This window comes from Leopardus geoffroyi, chromosome D1 (genome assembly GCF_018350155.1).
Source record: "Leopardus geoffroyi isolate Oge1 chromosome D1, O.geoffroyi_Oge1_pat1.0, whole genome shotgun sequence".
In the NCBI taxonomy this organism is placed as follows: Eukaryota; Metazoa; Chordata; class Mammalia; order Carnivora; family Felidae; genus Leopardus; species Leopardus geoffroyi.
Genome location: NC_059329.1, coordinates 52243411 through 52263049, shown reverse-complemented (window position 1 = coordinate 52263049; position 19639 = coordinate 52243411). Strand labels below are relative to the sequence as shown.

The window sequence follows — 19639 nt, the reverse complement described above, 5'->3', positions numbered from 1 at the left end:
GATATTTCAAGAGCCCCTTCCTGGGAAAGAGTCCCAGGACTATTTCTTTCACTTTGTCATCTTTAAGCCATGCAGATTTGTTACCCTGACCACAACTCATTGGACAATATATGTGTACAACAGCTATAGACAAAGAGCTGTATTCTGGACATGAGACAGGCCAGGGACCTACAGGATGTTTCACACAAGGACTTTTCCCACTAGAATGTCCTATCATGAGTAGTGACAAGCCAACTCAATCTGTTCCTTCTCCACTAGTTATATGGAGGTGTGATGTACTTCAGCATGGCACAGAAGTGGTGAGACAGACAGAAGAAGCAGAGACATCTGTAATAACTTGAGTGGAGGGCAAGGATTACGCCTCTTTCTGACTTTTAAGGACAGAAGACTGGCTACAGTCAGAGGTGGTTCTCAGCAGTTACAAAGGTATGGCAGGATGAAACAGTCTGGGCTATACATCTGGGTCACTATTATATGCTGAATATTGTTCCTCTTCTTCACCTAGGTTATTGCTCAGATGATTTTCTCTATTTCCTTACTCTTCCAGGTACTTTTAAAATAATTTCCCATCAGCGGAGGTAACTTAAATACCCCTCTCTTCTTTGCACCCTGAAAGAATGTCACCATCACAGAGATATACCACAAAATCTCCTTTGGAATTTTCTTTCTTAGACATGAGCTATGGTTGAAATCAAAGACTACAGTATGAAAAAGCACAGAATATCCGATAACTCTTATGAGTTTCTGATAAAATATAATATTGTATTTTCAGACATGCACTGCTAAATGCTGATTACTCTAAGCTAAAAAGGTTAACAGACTGTGAAATGCTAATACACAAAAAAGACAAATGCAGGAATATCTGCTGATAACCAGTGTGGGGACCTATTTGAACCCCAGAGTTGGCATGCAGATTATTTTTAGCTGAAGATTTTTGAGATTCAACAGATGAAAAAAAAAAAGCTGCCCTTCTTGGATCTTCCCTTATTTGACTAAAGGCAGAAACTTCTGAGAAAAGAAGACAGCCATAAATTCCCTCCCTGAGGGTGGGTATGCTCTCAGAAGAAAGGCCAAAAGTAAATCTGCTGTTAAATCCTGTCTCCTGGGGAGTTTTAGGGCCTGAAGAAGACAGAAAGACCACTCATATCTGTAGAGACAAATATTATCACAAACTTTCTTATCTCCTGTTTGTCCTCTCAAAAAAACCCATTTGTCTTTCTTAAAGAAACCTATGTGATCTTCCTATAGAAGTTTCTCCTCCCCGCCTCTTTTCCATCCTAAATTAAGCACACAAGTCCCAATCTATAACTCTTTTCAATTACTCATCACCCAATCGCCCACGTATATGTGCTTTGCACACATCTATAAACTTTTTCTCCTGTTAATCTGTCTTTTGTCAACTTAATCCATAAGCCCCAGGCACTAAACTGAGGATACAGGAAAATATTTTCCTCCCATACAACAAACAATTTACTTAAGTTTACTTAAATATAGTTCTTCTCATTTTTAATTGAAATCTATTAAGCAGAGAAGGGATTTAAGCAGAGAGGGGATCTGACCTGCAAGAATTTTTAAAGTGTTAGACCTTCCCTTTGCATTACAAATAAAGACTCAGTCCTCTCCTCAAGACTTCTAAGATTTAAAACAAAAACAAAAAAACACAAGGAAGAAAACCAATCCATCCAAACCCAGAAGATCTGCACTTTTAATGCCAATCTCCTCCACCCACTGTGATAGACCCTACTAACAAATGTCTGTTGAGAACTCCACTTTCCAACCCACAGGGTTTTGCTCAAGACTAAAGAGAAGGGAAATAACACCCAGTTATTGCTTTTCCCTTCCCTGCTTGTCCACCGGCATGAAGCAAATCACAAACGCTTGAGCGAATAATAATAAACTTAATCATATATAAAATTTAATTAAAATGCATATGATTTTACCTTATTCAGACGTTTCCATCAATGTCCAAGAAGAAGACTATAACTCAAGCTTTCTTGTGAGCCGCAATACTGTTCATCCTGGGTATAAGAAAACACAGAAGAACATGTAAACTAGGAGACTGCCTACTTTTAAATGTGGTGATTCACATTTTATAGAAGGGAACAGAGGATGGGAAAACGAACAAGAGTACTTCATGGCAATGACACAGGGCAGCTAACAGCAATAGCTTGCCTAAAAACCAGAAAGAAAACACACACACACACACACACACATCAACCCCTTAATAGATGGTTTTCTTGGATCTTTCTTCTAATGATTTCTGGGAATGTAGGCTGCTTGTTTGGAATTCTTGGTAGGCAGGGATTGCATTGCATTCTTGGTAGGCAGGGATTATATCTTGAAAGGGAGAGGAAAGAGGTTTTTATGCCAGAAATGCCTTGGTCAAACGTTAATTGCTCAGACTTTTATTTTCCTCATGTGTATAATGAGGACAACAATACCTACCCCATAGTCCTGTGATAAGGATTAAATAGAAGACACGAAAAGCTCTCCCCACAGTGCCATACACATACTTAGCAGGTCCTGCACAGGTATTAGTGTTTATTTCCTCTGCAGCCCCCTCCCCCAGCCTCTCCTTCTCTTGTAATTACTTCCAACACCTTTTCTCAGTGTTAGCTTCATGGCATTTAACTTAAAAAGGGCGGGGAGGCAGAATATCTCAATGACTTCAAAACAGCTGCTTTAAAAATTGAAAAAAAAAAAACACAAGAAATGATACTTAACTTCACATTTAATAAGAACAGCTAAATGTATTCAATGTTTCCTATGCGTGAGGCTCTGTACTAATAATTTTATACCAATCATCTCTTTAGCCCTCACAACACACATATAAAGAGTGTAATATTAAAAACCTGGGGCATGGAGCAGTGAAGTCCCCTTTTGCAGATTACACAGCCCTGCGGAGGCCGAGGTGGGAGCCGAGTCCATGTGGCTCACCTGGGCACACCCTCTTCACCACTTTATCACGTTGGCTTCACCATAATCTGCACCACTGGACTGCCATTCGTTCCAAATGATGCCCCACCTTTGTTTCGATTATTCTCTTCCCTTCCTGCCCTCCTTCCCTCCTTTCCTTCTTTCCTTTCCCTTCAACCTTTGTTTTTAATCTACATTTAATTGGTGTTTGTTTATTTTGTTCTTTTGCTTTGACAGACTGAGGTGGAATATTGATCACTGTAAGGTAACTGGGTTCAGCTCTGGGGCCCAGCCTTTTCCTACTGTGTCATCTCAGATGAGCCACTGAATTTCTTTGGGGTTTTTCTCTCCATGAAATGAATGCAGTAGACAAGATGATACCAAGAGGCCCTTTCCAGTTTACTGGTCCTATCACTGGCTACTTACTTTGCAAGCAGTTTCAGATCATTCTAGTGTCAAGATCGTCATGGGTCCATAACAGTCATGGACTCTTAATACAGTCACAAGTTTTCTTGCTTTAGCTTAAGCTAAAATTCCAAATTTCTGGGAGGAGACATTTATATTTACATACACTCTGTAAAAAGCTTTCAAATGAAGACACTGATATTCAAAGAAGTTAGGTCACTTACATGAGGTCACACAGAAATGGTAGAGCCAAAATTTGAATCCAAGTTTATATGTCCCTAAAGCTCATGTTCTTTGCAATATCCCAAGCCTACCAGAGAGGACTGGATGGAAAGGTTAAATGACCCAAATTAGTCTCATTTCGGTTTTGACTTACAATTTAGACTGGTAATGACAATAATAGCTACAGTATGCATTGTGAGCTTATTCTGCACCAGCCAGTGATGTCAGAACTTTACATAAATGATCTCATTTGGCCTTCCCATCATACCCAGTGCCAGGTACTGTCATCACCCTCTTTGGAAAGATAGAAAACAGAGGCATGAAGATTAACATTACTTGCCCAAGACACCGGGCTAATAAGTAGAGGATGTAGGATTTTTTTTTTTTTAATCATGGCTTACTGTTTTAGCTAAACAATCAGCTCAGGTTATGATTTATTATGCTCACTGGCATGTGACAGTTATGATGCATTTTCAAGTTAATAACTGCAGTTGTGAAAACCAGACGAGAAAGTTGGAGGTTAGTGTGAAAGTGACCACAGAGACAGGCACCTGGTTGTTTGGTAATTCACCCACTGCAATACAGGAGAAGGATGTTTTTAGAAAGATTTGCCAGAGACTGTTGAGAACCTGCCTCCTGAACTGTTTCCCCATTAAAATCGCTGGCTGTTGTCATTCTGTCTGAGAACCGGGAAAGAAATGACAAAGTGAATTTCAGGGGACACTGTCTGTCAGCGAGGTGTGCAGCGTGCCCTTCACACTTAAGCAGTCAGGCCTACGTGCTGTCTACCTTGGGCGGAGGGAAACTGAGCTCCAAGGAGAAAGCAGGTAAAGCAAACATCCAAGAAAGAAGCTCTATTTATTTAGCTGGGTCCAGATTTACCGGGAAAATGCCTTCCAGATGCATTCCAAACACAGTGGCATGATTAGGATGGAGAAGACAGTCAAGTTTATTTGGCTTCTGTGGGGGATTTGTTTGTATATGCTAATTGCATCATCGTTTAGCTTTATTTCATCTGGAACCTGACTGCCAAATGAGCGTATTGATTACCTGTCACGGATGCATATTTCTCAATTAACAGCCATCAAGGCTTATAAAATCTCAACTCTGTCAAGACCCACGAGCAGATTTCAGTACAAGTGTGAGTGGTAAGGCAAGCCACCTTTCACTGAGCATCACCCACGAGGCCCACACCTACCAACCACATATGCTGGTTTGTTTAAACGTCACCACCCCCTTCTAAGGACATATCACCATCTTTCTATCTTTTAAGTGAGGAAACGGAGGCTGAGGGAAATGATACACCTTGTTCAGGGCTGCACAATTAGTAAGTGGTGGAGTAGGAATTCGAACTCATACATGTAACAATTTAAATTCCACAGGGCTCTCTGCACACACGGGCTGTGCAGCACACTGGCGACGCCACGCCACTTGGCCGGAAGTCCAGCTCTGTCACATACAGATTCCATGGTCTTGAGGAAGTTTCCTAACATCTCTGAGTCTCAGCTTCCTCATTTGTAGAGCGAGGGAAATCGCAGTTTATAGATGATTAGTATTAAATGAACTACCACATGTACAGCATCGAGTGCCTGGGATAAGGAAAGACCATTATTCTACATCCTGGATGCTGTGACAAACAAACTATAAATCTTTGACCTTCAAAAATTGGCTGTAGGCACTTTGTACTTCCAAAGACTTTGCAACAATTCAATTTTCCTCACAGCAGCCTAGTGCTTCGGGTCAGACCACTGTCTCTCCCTCTCAGACTGAAACATGGGGACTCACTCTGCCAAAGTATTTTCAGCCCACACAATTCATGGTCCTCCTTATCACATCTGAGGACACACATAATAATGCTCTTTGCTTATTTACCCACGTGCTTTGAATACCTTAAGTTGACTACTCACAACAACCTAGCAATTTGGTGCTATTATCTCCATTTCACAGATGAAGGTGATATGGGCCATAAAATTGAGATGATTTGCCTAGATCATGTATTTGGTATGTAGCAAGATGGAGATTTAAAGACAAATCGGAATGGATTCTAAACTTGTGTGCTTGCCTCCAAATCATGATACTTAACCGTGATTTCTCCTGGGGTGCCTGGATGGCTCAGTCGGTTAAGCTTCTGACTCAGGCTCAGGTCATGATCTCATGGTTTGTGGGTTCGAGCCCTGCATCAGGCTGTGTGCTGACAGCTCAGAACCTGGAGCCTGCTTCAGATTCTGTGTCTCCCTCCCTCTCCACCCCTCCCCTGCTCGCACTCTGTTTCTTTCTAAAAAATAAATAAATATTTAAAAAATTAAAAAAAAAATAAAACATGATTCCTCCATGTCCCTCTAGTCAACTTTTATCCCTTCGGTGAGATTGAACCCATATATAGATCACTCTCCTGATTTTCATCTACTGAGTATGTATTTTACTGAGCCCTTTCTCCATTCCATTCTACTGGGTATTGTGTGAATGGGGATGAATACAAATATGGTCTCTGCATGAAGCAGAACACTGAAGGGGTGCCTGAAGGGGCGCTATGCAATTACACACTTGATACATCCTAAGAAGAAAATGATCAAGATGCTAGGTTAGAAACAAACAAACAAAAAGAGGGCAACAGGCCAATAGATGGCTTGGGGCTCTGTGAGGAAATGACATTTAAGCTGAGATGACAAGGGGAAAGAAGCAACGCGTGAAGAGTTGAGTAAGGGTTTCTGGCAGAGAAGGAGCCTGTGCACAGATCCTAGTCGAAACAAGAGGAGGGAACCAGAAGAAAGCATGTATGTGGGGGAGAGTAAGGGAGAGGGGTGGAGACAGGAGTAGGGGTTTGTGGAAGACGCTGGAGCATGTCACTCTGGGGCACAGGGAGCCACGATGAGATGCTGAGTTCTGAGTCCGACAGCACCTTGTGCAGCCCTTGTTGGTAGACAGCCATTATCCCACTGCATTGTCATCATATGCTTATCCGTGTCCTTCCCATCCAGAGAGCGAGCTGCATAGGAGCCTACGGCAGTGTTCAGGACAAAGCGGGCATTTAGCAAATTGAACGAGTCAATGAACAAGTTGCATCTGATAATGCTTCAATTTCATAAGATTCTTATTGAAAGACAGATAATAAAAAGTCTGGAGTAAAAAAAAATGGGGCACCTGGGTGGCTCAGTTGGTTAAGCACCCAACTCTTGATTTCAGCTTTGGTCATGATCTCACAGTTTTTAAGTTCAAGCCCCACATGGGGCTCTGTGCTGACAGTGCTGACCCTGCTTAGAATTGTCTCTTTCCCCCTCTCTTGGCCCCTCCCCGACTTGTGTGCGTACTCTCTCTCTCTCTCTCTCTCTCAAAATAAATAAATAAACTTAAGAAAATAAACAAAAGGGGCTCCTGGGTGGCTCAGTCGGTTGAGCGTCCAACTTCGGCTCAGGTCACGATCTCACTGTTTGTGAGTTCAAGCCCCGTGTCGGACTCTAGCTCAGAGCCCGGAGCCTGCTTCGGATTCTATGTCTCCCTCTCTCTCTCTCTGCCCCTCCTCCACTTGTGCTCTGTCTATCTCTGTCTCTCAAAAATGAATAAATGTAAAAAAAAATTTTTTAAATAAAAAATAAAAAACTTAAAAACTTAAAAGAGAAACAAAGAAAAGAAAAGAAAAGAAAAGAAAAGAAAAGAAAAGAAAAGAAAAGAAAGATATGTGTGCTTTTGTCCCTGGCTAAGAATCAAATCAGATATCCTTACATATATATTTATATGTATATAAAAATAGAAAGGCATTATATATTAATAATCGTAGCCACCATTAATCACCTGACACTGGGCTCAGTGCTTCCTATGCAACCTATTTGATTTTTGTGAAAATAAATATAAAGTAGTTATTGTTAATCCCAATTTAGAGAGAAAAAACAACATCAATAACGACAATAACAACATAACTAAAGTTTCTATAAATTACTCAGAGTGAAAAAAAAATAGTACTTATAGCATCACAATTGGAACCTAGGCATTTTGTTCAAAGTCTATACACTTGGTGACTTTCTCAAAGATAGTTATCCTTGGACTTTTTCACAGTTTAAAAATATAAAACATAATATGTAAAAGTAAAGGTCATTGAAAATACATGAGTAATGGTAAACATCAAAAATAGAAACAATGCATTTGTAACAGTGACTGGTTAATACAAATAAAATCTGACAGAATCTCATTGATAATGACTAGAAAAAGAAAAGTATTCAATGCATTAGATGGATGCATTGATTTTAATTTCTTTATTTTTATTATGTTGCTTGTATATTACATAAAAATTAGCACGAAAAGGGAAGCAATGGAAGGTACAATTTCCTGGGAATGGCAGACCAACAGAGTGGGTAAATAAGCCAATATTTGCATTCTTCACACTTTTTCCATCACTATTCCCAGATGACTAAGTCTAGAAGGCCTCCTTTCTCCCCCTGCTGTCTGCATAACTCCTAATGTTTCTTCAACACCCAGATCAAATTCCCCTCAGTCTGGGAAGCTGTACCGACCTTCTAGGCTCCCACCAGACCATCTGTTTCCTTCGTATAGTTTATAAAATGTTCCAGTATAATTTTTTTCTGATTCATCCAATGCAGAAACCAAGCCCTACTATAGTAGGCAGTTTATAAATAGTTGCTGAGCAAGCAAATACATGAATTATCCTGCTCAGTCATCTGTTTGAATGCAAATGCTGTAGGCAGTGAGGAAAGGGAACCTATTCAGACATGCCAAACATTGATCTGGGCACTGGGTTTGAATGACTACATTTAGCATTCACAAAAGCGTTGTTGAATATGGATCTCTATCCCCATTTTATAGATGGGGAAACAGGTTCAAAGAAGACAAACTGTTCATATTAGTGAGAATTAATTTTTGCATTCTTGAGGAAGATGGGACAAGTCATGGAACACACAAAGTATTGGGGATTTGGGGAGAGATGAAGACATCATAATAACACCAAGAGGAAATAGAGCTGAGTAGTATTTGGAATGAGAGCAAGATGGAATCTCTGCTCCTGTGGCCCCGAGCTGCTCTGAGGCAGTTCAGCACAGAGGCTGAGAGTAGGACAGATGCAGAGCCAGCCTGCCTTGGTTTGAATCCCATCTCTACTACTCCCTTCCCATGGGGCCTCGGGCAAATTGCATAACCTTTTTGAGATTCAGTTTACCCCTGTGTAAAATGGGGATGATAACAACAGTATTTACCTTTCAAGGATATTATGAGGAAGAAATGAGGTAGCATATGCGATGAATTTAACCTCATCCCTTGGCACTTACACAGGATGAAAGTATGAATGAACTGTTATTATTCAATGCTTTCATCAGTAACAGAGAAAAAGACGGTTACAAGCTAAATAATGAGCATTGCCTTGTTGGACACAAATGAATGCACTGCTGCTTGTAAAAACCCAGAATACTCGGCAACAACATGGCAGCACACATGACCCAGCACTCATTCTACAAGGTACTGTGCCAAGCTTGCCAGTATCATGGTGGTGACCCTCACAACACCCACTAGGAGGTAGGACTCTTTTAAACTAATTTTTTGTATACTGCTCATTTTATACCACGTAAAATAAGGGTCAGAGAACTGATATGACTTGACCATGGTCACAGAGTAAGTATAAGAGCTGGGATCCAGACCCAAATTTATCTTGTGTCAAAACTTGTATCCATAGCCCCACATGTGGTTACCCCCAAGGTCCACTGCTTGTTCCTCCTGAGAGCTTGCAAGCTGCTGCATTATCCTGACTCTGAATAATGCCCTCCAACAAGCAAAGGCAGGGGAAGAGGGAGCTAGTTCTGGAGGGCACAGTGAACAGAGCACAAAAGAAAGAAACTTTGGTCCAACATTAGGGAAGATCTTTAGTGATAATGAGGCACCTACGGAAGCAGGGAAGTATCACTGGACTTTGGAGTCAGAGAGGGATTACATTTCATCTCCATTGCTTCCCAGCTGGAGCAACAGATAAATGAACATTCTCTTATCCTCAGTTTTCTCATCTTTATAGTTAATATAAGAACACTTAATTCACTTGGTTGCTTGGAGAATAAGATAAGATGACACACACAAATTGCTGAGAGTGAGCCTGTGTTTGCTCCTTTGTTTTACCCCATTTTTTAAGCCATTAGAGCTGTTCAATAATGCAGTGGGAGGTATTGATTCCTTTCCCCCTTCCCCATCACTGGAAGTGCACGAGCAGAGTGTGGGTAGCTAAGTGCTAGGGCCCTGTAGTGCCAACCAATAGAACCTCAAGGACCCTCTAAACCTTGGTTTCTAAGAAATTAGGAAGGACAGATAATGTGGTGGATGGTAAAACAAAGATCAAGATAAGCTCAACAGTTTGATCAGGGAGTTAAAATTCAGGCAATGAAATTGCACAGGGGTAAGTATAAAAAAAGAATTTGCACTTCAATTAGAAACAGACAAGAGCAGGGGCGCCTGGGTGGCTCCGTCGGTTAAGCGTCCAACTTTGGCTCAGGTCATGATCTCACGGTTTGTGAGTTCGAGCCCTGCATCGGGCTCTGTGCTGACAGCTCAGAGCCTGAGCCTGCTTCAGATTCTGTGTCTCCCTCTCTCTCTCTGCACTCTCTATCTCTGCACTCTCTCTCTCTCTCTCAAAAATAAATTAAAAAAAAAAACATAAAAAGAAAGAAATAGACAAGAGCAATAACAACATAATCTTGCTTATATAGAATGGCAGAGGTATGACTGGGCCATGGTGCAACTGAAAACATGATCGGGTTTTTTGTCAATCATCAGCTCCACACATGACTTGATTTCTAAAACAAATATGAATTGCATTTTTAGAGAGTCTGGATCTAGGCCAGGACACTAACTGTCCCATTATATTGTGCACACCTTATTGGGTGAAAATTTCCTTCTAGAGTCAGCACGTAAGTGAAAAATGTCATATAGCCAAAACTAACTTTGAGAAATCCTTATTTTATCAGGTACTGTATACATGGTTTAGGGTATATACCACCCTATTTGGTAGCTCTTATGCACTTAGGAAGTACTGCAGGACTAAATTATGTCCACAATAAAAGTGCAACCGTTTTACACTTTAAAAATTTAGGAAATCTCTAATGGTCCACGAGAATTGAAGAATTACGAAGTGCTCCTGCTTGTCTTCAGGGTTTACTCAACTTAAAAAAAAATCATTAAGCTCTTACAACTCATAAATAGATTGTTGTGCAAATTAAATGAGATACTATATATTGATCCTAAGTAGGCATTAAATTTTCAGAGGAGAATTGAGACATCAAAGATTGGTGACCAGGACTATGACAGACTGGAGACTAAGCCATAAAGCAGAATTCAGTAAACGACAGCCTTGGACAAAATGTGGCCTGCAGCCTGTGTTTTTACACCCACCAGTGAAGGTTTTTTATATTATTAAAAGGTTGTAAAAAAGAAAAAGAAAAAAAAAGAGAGACGAATACGTGGCAGAGGCCATATGTGGTCTGCGAGCCTAAAATATTTACTCTCTGGCCTTTGACAGAAAAATTTTGCTGATTCTGGCCTTGAAATGTATCATTGGAAATTCCCCACCGCAAAGAACACCAATCTCTCGTATCTCTGGGTTTATGACCACACTCCCTCATAAGACCCTTCTCCATTGTCAGCGTCTCCAGTAGCTCCTGAGTTACGTCCTGCTCTTGAAACACTAAACGTCCTATAGCTCTTCACCTGGGCATACTACTGCTCTCTGGGCTGTTGCTGGCCCTGTTCCCTGGTAAAATTCTTCTCCTCTGTGCTCAAGAGCACACATACAGACTTCTTTCTTTTTCACCAACTCTCTCTAATTGAATGCATCTGGTTCCTTTATGGCCTCTCCTAGAATCTAGATGGTAAGCTCCTATAAAATAACTCAAATTATCCATCTGTGTCTTTAGCACCTACCACTGTCCCTAAAACCTGGTAGGCTCTTGAAGTTTTCTAAATGGAGGTCAATCTATTTAAATATTAACAGAGCTGTCGGAGCAGGAAGGAGTGGACTGCTTTGGGAAGACTTCACAAAGCAAAAATGGGACCAGCGAGGGAAAATTGCAATGAGGAAGGAAGTGACTTGTCCAAATTCCCACTGGCAGATAGGAATAGATAAAGGAACAGATTTTATCCTCCAGAAGACCTGACTTTGAATCCTGACAACATGTCTCAATTTCAAACTGAGACTTCAGAGGAATTTACCTTTAGAGCCAGTTTCCCTAACTTGTAGCTGGAGATTTTACACTTACCTTGTAGGAATGGGGAAGATTAAGACCATGTGCATTAGAAAGGCCGACACGATGTCTTGCCCATAGTATGTAATCAGCTCCTTTTTCACCCCTTTCTAAATCCTCATATCCTCAGGCTTCTCCCTACTGCCACAAGTCTCCCCACTGCTCTTGAAAAAAAAAAGTGAATTTCCACGAAACTGCTCCAAACGTTTCATCCCAGTTTCCCTTGACTTAATATACCACCCCTGGAAGATAAACACCAGGGTTCTGTCAACAAAGGCAGGCTATGCATCCAGAGAAGACAGTTCATAGTAATTTTGTCAGCAAAATTGTAACAATAAAGGCCCAAACAACACTTCATCTCCCTGTCAGTTGTCTTGAAAGGGCAGATTACTTTTTCCTCAATCTTGGCACATCCAATTAAGGTAGACTTACAAGCCAGGCAGGCGTAAAGTGCAAGCCAGCACTCGTTCACATTAGCAATTATCAATGGAAAACTCCATGAATGCGAAGGCTTAGCGCCATGGTTGCCCTGGCAACCATCCACCTGCAGAGGCCGGGTGGACAATGACATGAAAGCTTGACATCTTTGAACTGAAAAAAGATGGTTTCTCCTTCTCCATTTCTCCAGGTTACTCTGTGTGTTTGTCATTGCAGGTCCCCAAATCAAACACTTCTTATCATGTGCTTGGCATTGGGGAATCCACCCAAGACTTAAATTGGCAATAAGATATCTTTGGTGAGTATGTTCTGAGCACCTAATATGTGCCAGGCACTGTCTGAGAAAAGCGACTTTCAGTTTAGAAAAGCAAACTCATTTTCCTTTCCTTTCTTTTTTTTTTTTTTTTTCTCCCTTTCTTCCTTCTTTCCTTTTCCCATACATTCATTCAACAAAACATTGCTGGGAGAATTGCGTGTGCCCACCATGCTTGACACAGCTAATGCAGACATGAATAAGAACCAGTCTTCCCCCTCAGGAAGTTCGCAGTTATAGTGATGAGGCATAAGAACACAAGAACCAGAGGTAAAGCAAAGGTGCCCATAGGCAAGGTCAAAAATGATGTCTTACAAGAATGTTATAAGCAAAAAAAGAAGAAGAAAACACTTCAGAGATTCGAAAAGACAGAATGTCAAATTAAAGATGCCAAGTATTTATAACATTGCCCATTCATCCTTTCCCCTATTCATTCATTTATTCACACACACATTTTTGGATGATGGAGGGGAAAAGAAGCCCAATGGAGAAGAAGAAGTTTGGAAAGAGGACAAGAAACAGAGAGAGAAAGGACGGCTAAGGATAGGCTGGGGGAAGAACCTACATTCACAAAGACCCAGCCAGCTACAAGCCAGACACTGCATCTGATCGGGTCTGACTTTCACAAGTTAGACAGCTTTATCCATCTTCCTCTTGTTTTGTTTTTTTTTCCTCCTTCTCCCCTTTCTCCTCTTTCTCTTATTATTATCTTTTGTTGTTAATTCCACTCCACAGATTACCAGATGAGGATACTTTGTCTCAGGAAGGCTAACTCTCTTGGAATCATCTTGCCTACATTCATTCAAATGTCGGACCCCAAAGTCTGTGCTGCTGTTACTAGGCCATGAGGAAGAGAGAAGGTGCAAACGTATGAAAGGTAGACAGAAAGAACTGCATCATAAGCATGGCCCTTGAGGAAGAGATATTTGGCCGCTCTCAGGGGTACGGCTTTCCTTTGGAAGGCCCTGATTCTGGAATATTTAACCTTTCGTTTAGCAGAGACTCTGACAACCAAGAACACCAATTGCCTCTTGACATGTTTTTAGTTCCATGACAAGCCCCATACAAAGAGCTTTCAAAGAGGCTTAAAAATAAACGGAAAGGTAAAATCACTGAAAATAAAATAATTACTTTTAAAAGGGCTGTATAGCACAGTTAATGTTCTGAAGCCACTCACAGGCACACTGGTAGGGAGGCAAGGCAGGAATTGGCCAGGTGCCTGTTTAACAGATGAGAAAACTGGGCCCAAGGAGGCAATGGGACTTGTCTAAGCTCACGTCTCTCTTACTTCATTAAGACCACCAGGCACTTCCCTTAACGTGCGTATTCGCAGAGGGGAATTTACCAGTAAATTTTAATTTAAGAAAATATAGTTGTGCATTATTGGTGATGAATAATTTAAGCCCAGAATTAGTATTCTAAGACTTTACCGCTCAAAGGGTGATCCACAGACTGGCAGGGGCAGAGGCACCAGAAAGACAGTTAAAAATGCAGACTCCCAGAATCTGCATTTTAACAAGATCCCCAGGTGATTTGTATGCAAATTTAAATTTCAGAAGCCCTGAGAAGAAAAGGCATACATTATAAAAAAGAAAAAGAAAACAGGCCTCTCTCTGGGGTTTAATCCACCTGGGTTTAATCTCAATAGAAGTATTTGAGCCCTGAGCATGATTTGGAGAGTGAGGGAAGAGCATTCCAGAAGAAACAGCAGGGGTGCCTGGGTGGCTCAGTCCTTAAGCATCTGACTCTTGGCTTCAGCTCAGGTCATGGTCTCTGGGTTCCTGAGTTCCAGCCCAGCTTGGGACTCGGCACTGGCAGTGCGATGGGATTCTCCCTCTCTCTTCTCTTTCTGCCCCTACCCCACTCACGTTCTTTCTCTCTCTCATAAATAAATAAACATTAAAAAAAAAAAGAAGCAGAAACAGCAGCTTGGGTGTAAGTGGACGTGGGTGTTCAGGGGTTGGCACGCAGCTTAATGCTCTTCCAAAGTGTGAAGATAAGCTAGAAATGGGTTTTAGGTTCCAGAATGATTATTCTCTGTGGATTGGGAAACAATTCATGGCTAATACCACAACCACAATAAAAACAATTATTTTTGGACCTTAACTGTATCTGACACATGGATACTTAATAAATATTTGCTGACTGACTGAATCAGCGTAAAGCACTGTCATGCCCGTAACATAGGACGTTTCCAACACTTGCGAGAGGTAAAAAGAACAGGGATTTTTTTTTCATTTTATTACCATTTTCTTCCATCTTACAGAAAACCAAGTTAGTGGGGAAAAAATGGTTTGCATAAGGTGAAACTACTAGAAAAGTGCAAGATCTAGATCTCAGTCTCAAGTCTTCTGACTCCAAAGCATACCTTCCTTTTAGCCAATTAAGGCCTCTGTGCTTTGGTTTCATACTTTTGCCAGTTCACACCTGTGATCTCCTAGTGAGAACTAACTACACACAGAAAATGAAGAAATTACAAAAATGCCCTAGTGTGCCATGATTACCAGTCCTTCACAGAAGCAAACTGTGTGGTTTTCTGTACCACAAATCCTTGCATCTCCCAAAGGTGGACGAGGAGCCTTTGCTAATTGGAACTAATGAGCTGTCTTTGTATACCTTGCTCTGCCATCACGATGGCCACTCTGTCTCCAGATATTTCAAGAATCAGTCTCCTTTCCTGGGTCTAAATGATAGTTACTGAGTTGCGTTTCCACTCAGAATGGCACAGATTGCATTTGTGGGAATGGAAATAATTCAACCTACGGAAAGACTTACCAAGAGGGGGAAAAAAACATTAGTAAAGCAAACAACTTACTGACCAAAGATTTAATAGGTTTAATATGAGCCTTTCATCTTTCTAAGCTGATTTAAAACTTTTTTAATGTTTATTTATTTTTGAGAGAGAGAGAGAGAGAGAGAGAGAGTGCACAAGCAGGGGACAGAGAGAGAAAGACACACACAGAATCCAAAGCAGGCTCCAGGCTCTGAGGTGTCACCACAGAGCCGGACGCAGGGCTCAAACTCACGAATAGTGAGATCACGACCTGACCTGAAGTCGGGCACTTAACCGACTAAGTCACCCAGGCGCCCCATCTAAGCCGATTTTAGATTACTTATGACCGAAGTTGTCTCTTTTAAGTTAACTAATACATGCAAAGAAAGAATTCCCAAGATGAGAAAAGCTTGTTGTAGAAGACTGTATGGTGTCATAAAAGACTTTGGACTTGAGGGGCACCTGGGTGGCTCGGTCTGTTAAGTGGCTTACTTCAAGTCAGGTCATGATCTTGTAGTTCATGGGTTCAAGCCCCTTGTTGGGCTCTGTGCTGACAGCTCAGATACTGGAGCCTGCTTCTGATTTCGTCTCCCTCTCTCTGCCCCTCCCCCACTCATGCTCTCATTCTAAACATAAATAAAACATTAAAAAAGATTAAAAAAAAAAAAGACCAGACTTGAGAATTAATCTGAAACAAATGCTGCTTTTGACATGAATACCACCACCATTCCTTGCCAACTGACGTTTACCAAACACTTAAGATGTATCAAAGAAAGTGTCACATGAATCCGTGCAGATGATTTCATTTAATCCTCACAACTACCCTGTCATTACCCCTACTTTGTCACTGAACATGTAGGTTCAAGGGGTTTCAGAACTTCCTCTTGGTTACACAGTTGAAAAGAAGAGTGTATAGTTTCAGACCGGATCCTGTCCATCTCTACAGCTCACTCGATCATTACATTATGTGCTTCCTAGGAGACTTTGGTCACTTCAAATCAGTTAACCTCTGAAAGACATGGTTTCCCCAATTTAAAACAGGAAAATAATGCATGCAAAGATTAATAGCTAATGCATATAAACATGCTAGAAGAGCACAAGACATACAGTAGGTACTCGATAAATATTAACACTTTCCTTTCCCTCTTGAGAAGTCCCAGGATGAGGAAAAAAAATATGTATGTATATATATAGATATACATATATAGAGATATATATATCTATCTATATATATATATATACATACACACACACACACACACACACGGCTGTCATCTAAATATTAGCTATGTAAGGCTTGCAATGGTTCTGATTACAAGCAACATCATTTTTAATGGAGCTAATTAACAGTGCTTTAAGTTCCCAGACTAGTTTTGTAGGCAGTTCTGATGGGACCACGGGCTGTTACAGAACAGGAACTCTTCCTTTTTGTTTTGTTTTCCTTTTTTCTAGAGTGGGCACTAATAATGGCTTAGTGCTTGAAAGGTTCTGTGGTGCCACATGCTTGCTAAGTCACACTAAAAGTGGTGTGTGGCAAAACAGGCTTGGCAAAACAACTTTGATTTGGAGTGTCTCTGATGTTTACTCTTTGCTCTAGGTTTGGGTAATCTGTGGCAAAGCTTGCAGCTGCTTCATGACTCTTTCCCCTTCAATTTCCTTCACTTTTGGATAGAGAAGTAACACAAATGAGCCACTGCCAGGGCATTTTCACATTCAGCAATAAAATGGGAAGAACATCACCTACTTTCCAAATTCACTGTGAGAAGGGAAGAAGATAGGGGCGCCTGGGTGGCTCAGTCAGTTAAGCTGGGTTTTGGCTCGTCATCATCTCACGGCTCTGTGCTGACAGCATGGAGCCGGATCAGGATTCTCTCTCTCTCTCTCTCAAAATTAATAAATACACTTAAAAATAAACTTAGAGGGGCGCCTGGGTGGCGCAGTCGGTTAAGCGTCGGACTTCAGCCAGGTCACGATCTCGCGGTCCGTGAGTTCGAGCCCCGCGTCAGGCTCTGGGCTGATGGCTCAGAGCCTGGAGCCTGTTTCCGATTCTGTGTCTCCCTCTCTCTCTGCCCCTCCCCCGTTCATGCTCTGTCTCTCTCTGTCCCAAAAATAAATAAACGTTGAAAAAAAAAATTAAAAAAAAAATAAAAATAAACTTAGAAATTTGTGTAAGATAATGAACATGTAAGCAAATGATGTTGTGTCTAGCACATAACTGGCATTTAATACATGTTTGTTGAATCTGAGGCCAAAATGATAAAGGACTACCCACTTGCATTGTATTTCACAGTCACCCAGGATGCTCTTTTACATGTTAGAGTTTTCAATATCAAAAGGTTTCCACTTTTAAAAACACACTGAGTAGCCATTTGTATAACAAAAAAGAAAAAAAAAAACACGCTTGGGCTTGTGAATCAGAAAGAGGTGGGAGGCACATCCCTTTTCCACCTCCACACTGAGCTGTGCGAGCCTGTTTCCCTTCTGAGTCAATTACTGTCAAGAGCGATAGCAATTTCTTCCCTGTTGGAGTTTTGTGGCTGTTAAATGAGGTGATGTATATGAAATCACTCCCAACATAGTGCCTACATGGTAACAATTCAAGCCAGTACTGTCCGTGCCCTGACTTTCTTTTCCTTAAGTTCTCTGATCCTCACTTGTTAAAAATTATGATTCTAAGGTTCTGACGGAGACCATACCCTTCCCACCATCCTGCTTCCTCTTGTGATAGGATATACTCGTCATTTTGGAGCATAATTTAATTTTAAAAGTTAAGATATTGTGAGCACTTGAGACAGAGTTGAAGTTATTCAATCAGAAAAGGTCATGCTAACATATATTGACAATAATGATAATTAGGCAGGGAAAACAGCAAAACACATTGAAAAGGCATGGAACAATTTTTAAATGCTAACATCCCAATTTAGTGATGTTTACACTACATTTAATAGTTTTATTTAAAGCCAGATTTCTGGTGCAAAAAAAGGAGAGGACTTACTTAGAAGCAGTTCCAGAAACATGCATACACACTCATTATCATGCACACACACAAATGAGTGACTCTGTTCTTTGGGGATGTGGCTGTCACTAATAATTCTCACACTCCTCAGAACCATTTACACAATAAGCTTCCAACAAGTTCAAAAAAAAAAAAAAAAAAACACTGAGAAGAAAGCAGCACACCATAATAGGCTGGGTTTCCTTCTGCAGTTGGTAAATCTCAGAGTTTCAGCAATCCGGTCTAGATGTTTATACAAAGCCCTTCAGTCTGAGAAAGAAATCTTTGAAAAACAAGTCCAAAGCACAGGCTTTGCCATCCACGCATCAGGCTTTGAATCTATCATTTTTTGGCTGTGCAAGTGATTTAACCCCTTTAAATCTCTGTGTCCTCATCTGTAAAATGGGGAAAAAAACTGACATGTGTATTAAAGGGTTCCTCAAATAAATACAGCCACAAGTATAGCATGTGGCACACAGTAATTAATTATAAATGTCATCCCCCTGCTCCTATCTCCCTTTCTGAGATGCCAGAAAATACTTGTTTCATCATGTACATTGACTAATCCTTTTAAGCATCTGTGCTTAATGAAAACTATTCATGCTTAATGTCACATAATTTTTACATAATACATATTTTAGTGTGCAAAACACTTCCACAACCATTATCTAAATTGGTCTTCACCAAGACCCTCTGGGTAAATTAAAAGTAGATGCTAATACTAATTGGCAAATAAATGAATGAAGACAAGGTGTACAGATTGGAAGCGATCCCTAACTAGCCCCCAAGTTTCCCACTTCTTAGAAACACAGTGTTCTTCTGCTTCTAGCCATGACAGACTGATACTAAACTTGTCCTCTGACTGAAAAATGAAAGTTACAAAACTGGACAGAATATACAAGGGCACTGTTTCTAGACACTGGACAATAAGCAATGCAAGACCATGGCCCTAGAGAGAGGAGGTGAATGAAATAAGTGCCTCAGTTTTCTGCCTCAGTGCCTCTTCCGGAATGCAACAAATGGAAGCATCTTCTGGAACGGCAAAGTGGAAGCATACAGTGGGCATGGCTAAGGAGGCCAAGACCAGATTGTGGGACTGCTGGTGAATTTAAGGAGGTATTTGAGAGGCTGAACGAAAGGTTCACGGGGCAAATCACAGGAGTAGGACACTTTTCTCGTGTGTTGGGCAGTGCATGATCAGAACGAGCAAATGATATGCCTTACCAATGGGTAGCTGCTCTGGAGCTGAGAGTTAACCAGAAATATCAGTGGTTGCACAGGGCAGGAATGTTACAGTTTCATTCCATCCAGAGTATAGGCGTTGCTGAGATGAGACTCAAAATATGTAGAAGAAA

General features: G+C 40.9%; 1 protein-coding gene across 4 annotated transcripts in view; it reads right to left on the bottom strand.

The window, feature by feature from the left end:
• The window catches only part of TENM4 (teneurin transmembrane protein 4), a 2911279-nt gene that overhangs the window by 1395529 nt on the left and 1496111 nt on the right, over nucleotides 1–19639 (bottom strand). For all 4 annotated transcript variants that reach the window (XM_045483835.1, XM_045483839.1, XM_045483838.1 and 1 more), the window contains exon 7: nucleotides 1941–2018. The gene's annotated coding sequence lies outside the window, so the exon portion shown is untranslated. The remainder of the gene's footprint in view (nucleotides 1–1940; nucleotides 2019–19639) is intronic.